Source organism: Apostichopus japonicus, chromosome 6 (genome assembly GCF_037975245.1).
Source record: "Apostichopus japonicus isolate 1M-3 chromosome 6, ASM3797524v1, whole genome shotgun sequence".
Lineage (NCBI taxonomy): Eukaryota > Metazoa > Echinodermata > Holothuroidea > Aspidochirotida > Stichopodidae > Apostichopus > Apostichopus japonicus.
Window position 1 is genome coordinate 15,247,501 of NC_092566.1, and position 6,602 is coordinate 15,254,102.

At 39.9% G+C, this 6,602-nt stretch overlaps 1 long non-coding RNA gene across 1 annotated transcript; it reads right to left on the reverse strand.

Annotated features, from left to right (window-relative positions):
- Positions 1-3,587: 3,587 nt before the first annotated feature.
- Positions 3,588-5,878, reverse strand: LOC139969251 (uncharacterized). The gene is made up of 2 exons (XR_011793685.1): positions 5,837-5,878; positions 3,588-4,095 (listed from the first exon to the last, which is right to left on the reverse strand). It is a non-coding gene; the product is annotated as an uncharacterized lncRNA (long non-coding RNA).
- Positions 5,879-6,602: the final 724 nt, after the last annotated feature.

Consider the following 6,602-nt stretch of genomic DNA (forward strand, 5'->3'; position numbering starts at 1 on the left):
CATTTACTTCTAAATGTCGCTCTTTAGCCTTTCTTAAAGATGTTCCAAAACTCCATATCTCTGCTCCAGGGACGTCACTAGAGGGGGGGGTGTGGGGGGTCTCATCCCCCAATCTTGGTAAAACTGACGATAGTTGGAAAATTTGAGTGCCACTGTCGGAATTTCCGACTGTCGCACTCTAATTGACCTAGGACTATTCATATATTCTATTAATTGTAAATAACGTAAAGTTTTCGGTCAAAATTGACCTTTAATCAATCATATTTACCACGTTTTCCTTGCCACTTTGAGAAATAGTATCTCGCGATCTTTATACTCCACCATACAAAACTTCGTATGATTTTGAATACTCTTAAAAAATGCCTTATAGAACTACTGTACACCATTCGCCAGCTTCAATTCTGTTTATTTATGTACTCATTTTGCTATTGGATGGGTTGACTCTGTTCGCTAGGTTCAAGTAAGTTCAGAATATACATGGTCTCTATGGTATACAATTAAAACACTCAAAGCCAATCTACGGAAGCTTAAAAGTGCCGTCAACATAAGAAAAACTTTGCCCCATAAGTTGACATTTTTCAGTAAATTGTTTAGATAACAAGATAAAATCTTATCAAAAATCAGAAAAATGTTTGGATTGCTCAGTTGCTTTATCTGAGCAATTGAACAATTTCTGAAAAAAACTTATCATATCTCGTCAATTGGACATTTTTCTGCAAAAATTTTAATTGACAACTTATCATATCTCGTCAATTGGAAATTGTGCTGCAAAATGTTCAATTGTTCACTTCATTCCATCTGAGCAATTGAAAAATTGTCTGCAAAATAGTTAATTGTATCTCTTATTGTATCTCGTCAATTGGACAATTGGAGGGGTACAAGGCTGCAGTCGGAATTTACTGGCTCCAACACCCATCCAGTTGGAATTTCAGCCACTACCCCCTCCCCCCCCCCCCAGTCATCAGGCCTTATCTATATCCCTGCTCTGCTCTAACCGATGTCAAAATTTCTAATTGCTCGGTAACAATTTTCATCATCCTATTTGTACAGTCTTTGATTTTCTAATTAGAATTTTGATGGAATCATGATTTACCTTATTCTTAAATGGCTATGCTAAAAGTCACACTGATACGTCATAAGGGTACTACCCATTGGTTATTCATTTGCCTCTGTTACCGTCGGTGTAACGGTAGGTTAAGTGGTTTTGAACATTGGAAAAAATTACATACGACCTGGGAAGAATAAGACCAATACTGCGGGTGTACACTCCCCCCCCCCACCCCTCCCCTCCCTTTCGATCTTACACAAAGTATTTTATAAACACAATCATAAATTGTGGTCTTAATATTCCTCAAAATGCACCATTTGAAGTCTAAACTTTTATTGATCTACCCTTCTTTAAAGGTTCCATGACCCAACGTGAATCAGTCGGAGGGGGGCGGTGGGTGGGGGGGGGGAGATGATAATATGGACACCACCTTTGAAGTACTGTGCACGTCACTTCGATGCACCCCACCATCTCCACACCGCCCCATTACCCTCCCTCCCTCTCTGTTTTTACACACGGAACAGCCAATGCGTGGAAAGGAATATTAAAATCCATTCAACAATAAAAACATATAGAAGCATAATGTTGCATTGTTACAAACATAAACAAGTCCAAACATTTTGTTAGTCCCATCGCGAGAGTAGAGACACGTTTGCACAAGAGGATAATGAATATATTCGAGTTACAGTGATGACACGGGACGGAGAGGGGTGGGGGGGGGGGGGTCAATAAAAAGGATACAGTACATCTGTCAGGAAGGAGGGTAATAAATATCTTGTATTGTGATAGTGGTTACGACATATGAAACGAGTTGAAAAAAACTCACACCAAAGTTAAGAGAAAGAGAGACCTTTGTATCATTCATTAATTTGGGAGTACAAGAGTTCACGTGACATCGTGTGTTTTTCGCTAAGAAATGAAGCCAGTCGTTCTGGCGCAAACAAACCTTTTCTCTGTCAAGGTTAAAGTTGATCAGTATTGAAGGGAAGCATAACGTAATTTATAGACCTTTGTTCAAAGTGCACATCACAGTTTGGCCAAACCATCTTCATATTTGGTCCAAGCGTCAACTAACAGAGGAAAATTCAATAAACTAATTCACTAAACCTTATCAGTATTTGGCCCTTAACTACTAAAAATAAAAAAAATCTAAAAGTTGATATATTTGTAATACAAAAGTCAGTTTTTAATCTCCAAGTTTTTTTGTTCCAGACGTAATATGAGTGTTAAATGAGGCAACAAATGGTGTCACTGAGGCAAGAAATAAAAAACGTTAAAGATTGGCAGCGAAATGCCTTTTGAAGTTATAGCATGAGTGGCCATGATGATATGACTTACTAGCATATTTGAGGTCAATACTGTTCAACTTTAACATCGACAGAGAAAAGGTTTGTTTGCGTAAAAATGACTGGCTTCATTTCTTAGCGAAAAAACACGATGTCACGAGATTTAGTTGGATCTAGTATCCTATAAATCCTCGTTCATTAAGGTCAATCCCCCTACCTAACTCAGTCGGGGAAATCTGTAATCACCCACCCTCCCCGCAAAGCCAACCTTATAAATCCTGCGCACGTCACTGTCCCAGGCGACGCAAAAAAGACGAATTCCAGTCTAGCAGAGATATAGTCGAACTAGTGAAACGGACACGACAATGAAGTGTTAGTTTGTAACAATGCAACCTTATGCATATATATGTTTTTATTGTTGAATGGATTTTATTTTAATATTCCTTTCCACGCATTGGCTGTTCAGTGTGTAAATACAGAAAGGTAGGGAGGGAAATGGGCGGTGTGGAGGGTGTATCGAAGTGACGTGCACAGTACTTCAAAGGTGGTGTACAAATTATCATCTACCCCCCCCCCCCCCGCCCCTCCGACTGATGCACGTTGGGGCATGGAACCTTTAAGGAAGGGTAGAAAAATAAAAGTTTAGACTTCAAATGGTGCATTTTGAGGTATATTAAGACCACAAATTATGATTGTGTTTATAAAATACTTTTTATTGTTGAATGGATTTTATTTTACCATTCCTTTCCACGCATTGACTGTCCAGTGTGTAAATACAGAGAGGGAGGGAGTGCAATGTGGCGGTGTGGAGGGGGTGGGGGTGCATCGAAGTGGCGTTCACAGTACTTCGAAGGTGGTGGCCAAATTATAATATCCCTCCCCCCCCCTTACGACTGATTTACGTTGGGGCATGGAACCTTTAGGGAAGGGTAAACAAGTTTAGACTACAAATGGTGCATTTTGAGCTATATTATGACCACAAATTATGATTGTGCTTATAAAATATTTTGTGTGAGGTCGAAAGGGAGTGGAGGGGGTGTACATCCGTAGTATTGGTCTTATTCTTCCCAGGTCGTACGGCCCTCTGATCCCCCCCCGTTGCACAAGCCCCTGGGCGGCGATGCCGTCAAGAACAAAAGAACAGTGAGTAATTCTAAGACTCAGAAAATATGCATTTAAGACTGCATATTTTATATGAAAGTAAAAAAAAAAAAAAAGAAACAACAATTCTTCGAAATAGGACACATAAAGTATTTTATGTTGAATTTGATATATTCATTGGACAAAAAAAGAGATTGTACCTCTATTTTATAATGTATCATATCAAATCAATCCAGCACTACTAACTGTTGAGACACAACGAATAAATAAACTAACTACAGTGAGTACAGCGCACGTTTTGTATTGTCTGTAGCTCAGTGGTACGACCCGCAGTCTCGAAATCAATTACATTTATCCTTTCCCTTGTGATGATTTATTTACCAAGGGCGTGTATGGCGTTGGTTGCATGGTGCACCAGTGAGTGCCACAAGCTTTTCTCTTCTGGGGTTAGTTCGTCAAATCCCTCTGGATTCAACGCAGCCATTTTCTCCTCTAAGTCATCAAGCAAAGCATCTTCGTCCTCCCCATCGTCTCCAGCGAAGTCCCTCTTTCCTGGCTCATTTGCTGCTGGCTTACCATGCCGGAAACGATGAAACAGATTCTTCAAAAATCCTCGGCGAACGAGGGCATCGTCGAAAGTTTCGTCCTCCATCGGGGCAGCTGTAATAATAAATATCGTATAATGTGTGGTTAGGTCGAATTATTTTTAATTCAGCGCGCCAGTGAGAAAATAGTTTGCTGGAAAATGTAAAGCACAGATATGTTTATGTCGGTATCTGGAGTATTAATGTGGCGGCTTGTAAATAACCCCCCCCCCAAAAAAAAAAAATAGTACAAGGCTCAATAACGTCATGTGCGGGTTGTGCAAGTTTGTGTGGTGTGAAGGGGAAGGAGAGTGGGAGGGGAGTGGGTTGGTGTAATCGACGGGGATCCAGGAGACTTGGTGATGATGAGGGATAAAAGGGGACAGCAAGGCTAGGTGGAATAGGGTGGGGGACAATGGAAGATCGAGAGAAACAGTGAAGGCAAAGGGGCGAGGTTGGATGAAAGTGGGAGGGGTGGGACATCGACAAAGAGGGGAGAAGCAAAGGAAAGAGAGACGAGAGGTGAAAAGAGGGAGAGGTGAAGAGGGAGTACACTTGAGCGTTTAATAAAAACCATTATCAGGGATGTGCCCAGGACTTCCTGAGTGCCGGGTATACTGATCGCCGTCCTGGGGGAGGGTCTAAGTGGGAGGGTGTGTCCCCCTCCCCTTTGTGAAATTTTTCGATTTTTGAAGGTGCTCAGATGCCAAGTGCTGGCACTTGTGTAGCTTGTGAAGCACATACACAAGTACTATAGTTTTGCTAACAATTTACATTTTTTATTTTTTTTTAGTGAAATATATTACGTACCTGGTAAAGTTATGGTACAGTTTGTTTCAAAGAGATTTTACAAGGGACCGATTGAGATCCGTAAGTAATGTTTCTCGCATGGGTAACTGATGCATTGTAGTCTGTATGACTTTGGCATATAGGCTAGGCCCAAATTATGTTAAATATATTGTTAGGAATGTCGGTATTTTAGATGAAAATAGTGCTGGGCGGGATCAACGATTTTTTTAAGACAGTGCTGGGCTGTAATTTTAGTGCTGGGCGAGGCTGCCCAGTGCCGCCCAGCGTATAGGCACATCCCTTCATTTATGTTTGATAGTTGGCTATGCACTATACTAGGAGTGTTCTCTTCCTCTAGAAAGGAGAAACTAGCACAATCAAGGATGCCCATTCCAACTAACATTCATATACATACGTCCACACACACACACGCATTAACATATATGGTAATACTTGCTAAGGAGAAACAGTTAATAACATGAATCCATATACACGGAAATGTGCCCAAACCGTATTTTCCTATACCACAATACCAAAATATTGCGATAAATGATAATTACGAGTTTACGGATACTCAATCACCAGTTAGTTAAGCAATGGTTGGGTCAATGTAAACCTCATTTCGAAGTGGGTGAAGTTGTAGGGGAAATATCAAACGGTTATACCAGGTTGTATACAGGCATAGTGGAAACTTGTTAAAACAGTTATCTTCTTTACTGACTTTAATACAATTTTCCATATTTTGCAATACTGAAATCAATAAGAATGCAGTTCATTATCTCGAGAAAGGGACGTTTCAAGTCATGCAGTATTATTTAAGAGGATATTTATCTTTAGAATTTTTCCCAATGTTCAAAACCACTTAACCTAACGTTAATACCCCTTAACAATAGAGTTCTCCGGGGAACGTGGTGATTCTTTCTCAAATGATGTATGAGGACTTGGTATTCCTTTGTTAAAGTCTTCAATCGGAATATAAAACAGGTGCTTGGACACACGCAGAGCCCAACACACATATAAAGACTTACCAACGATTGCTACAGTGCAAAAGACGAGCGCCAAGATCGCAACGTGGACTCGATGTTTCGGGTTGTGGTGTGTGGCCTAGAATACAACCAGTGTATGCCCATAGAAAAATCTAGGCCCACCTGAACATATATCCAATTCTCGACCGAATTCATCTCGTGTATATGACATAAAAACAATACAGTTCCATCATTGTTATACCACATCTCACACTTAAATTTATTATTAATAATAATAATGATAATAATGATGATAAGGAAGATGATGACGACGATGACGATGATGACGACGACGATGACGACGATGACGACGATGACGACGACGACGACGACGATGACGATGATGATGATCATGATGATGATGATGATGATCATCATCATCATCATGATGATGATGATCATGATGATGATGATGATGATGATGATGATGATAATGATGATGATGATCATGATGATGATCATGATGATGATGATTATGATAATGATGATGATGATCATAATGATGATCATGATGATGATGATGATGATCATGATGATCATGATGGTGATGATGATGATGATGATGATGATGATGGTGATGATGATGATGATGATGATGATGATGATGATGATGATGATGATGATGATGATGATGATGATGATGATGATGATGATGATGATGATGATGATGATGATGATGATGATGATGATGATGATGATGACCATGATGATCATGATGATCATGATGATCATGATCATGATGATGATGATGATCATGATGATCATGATG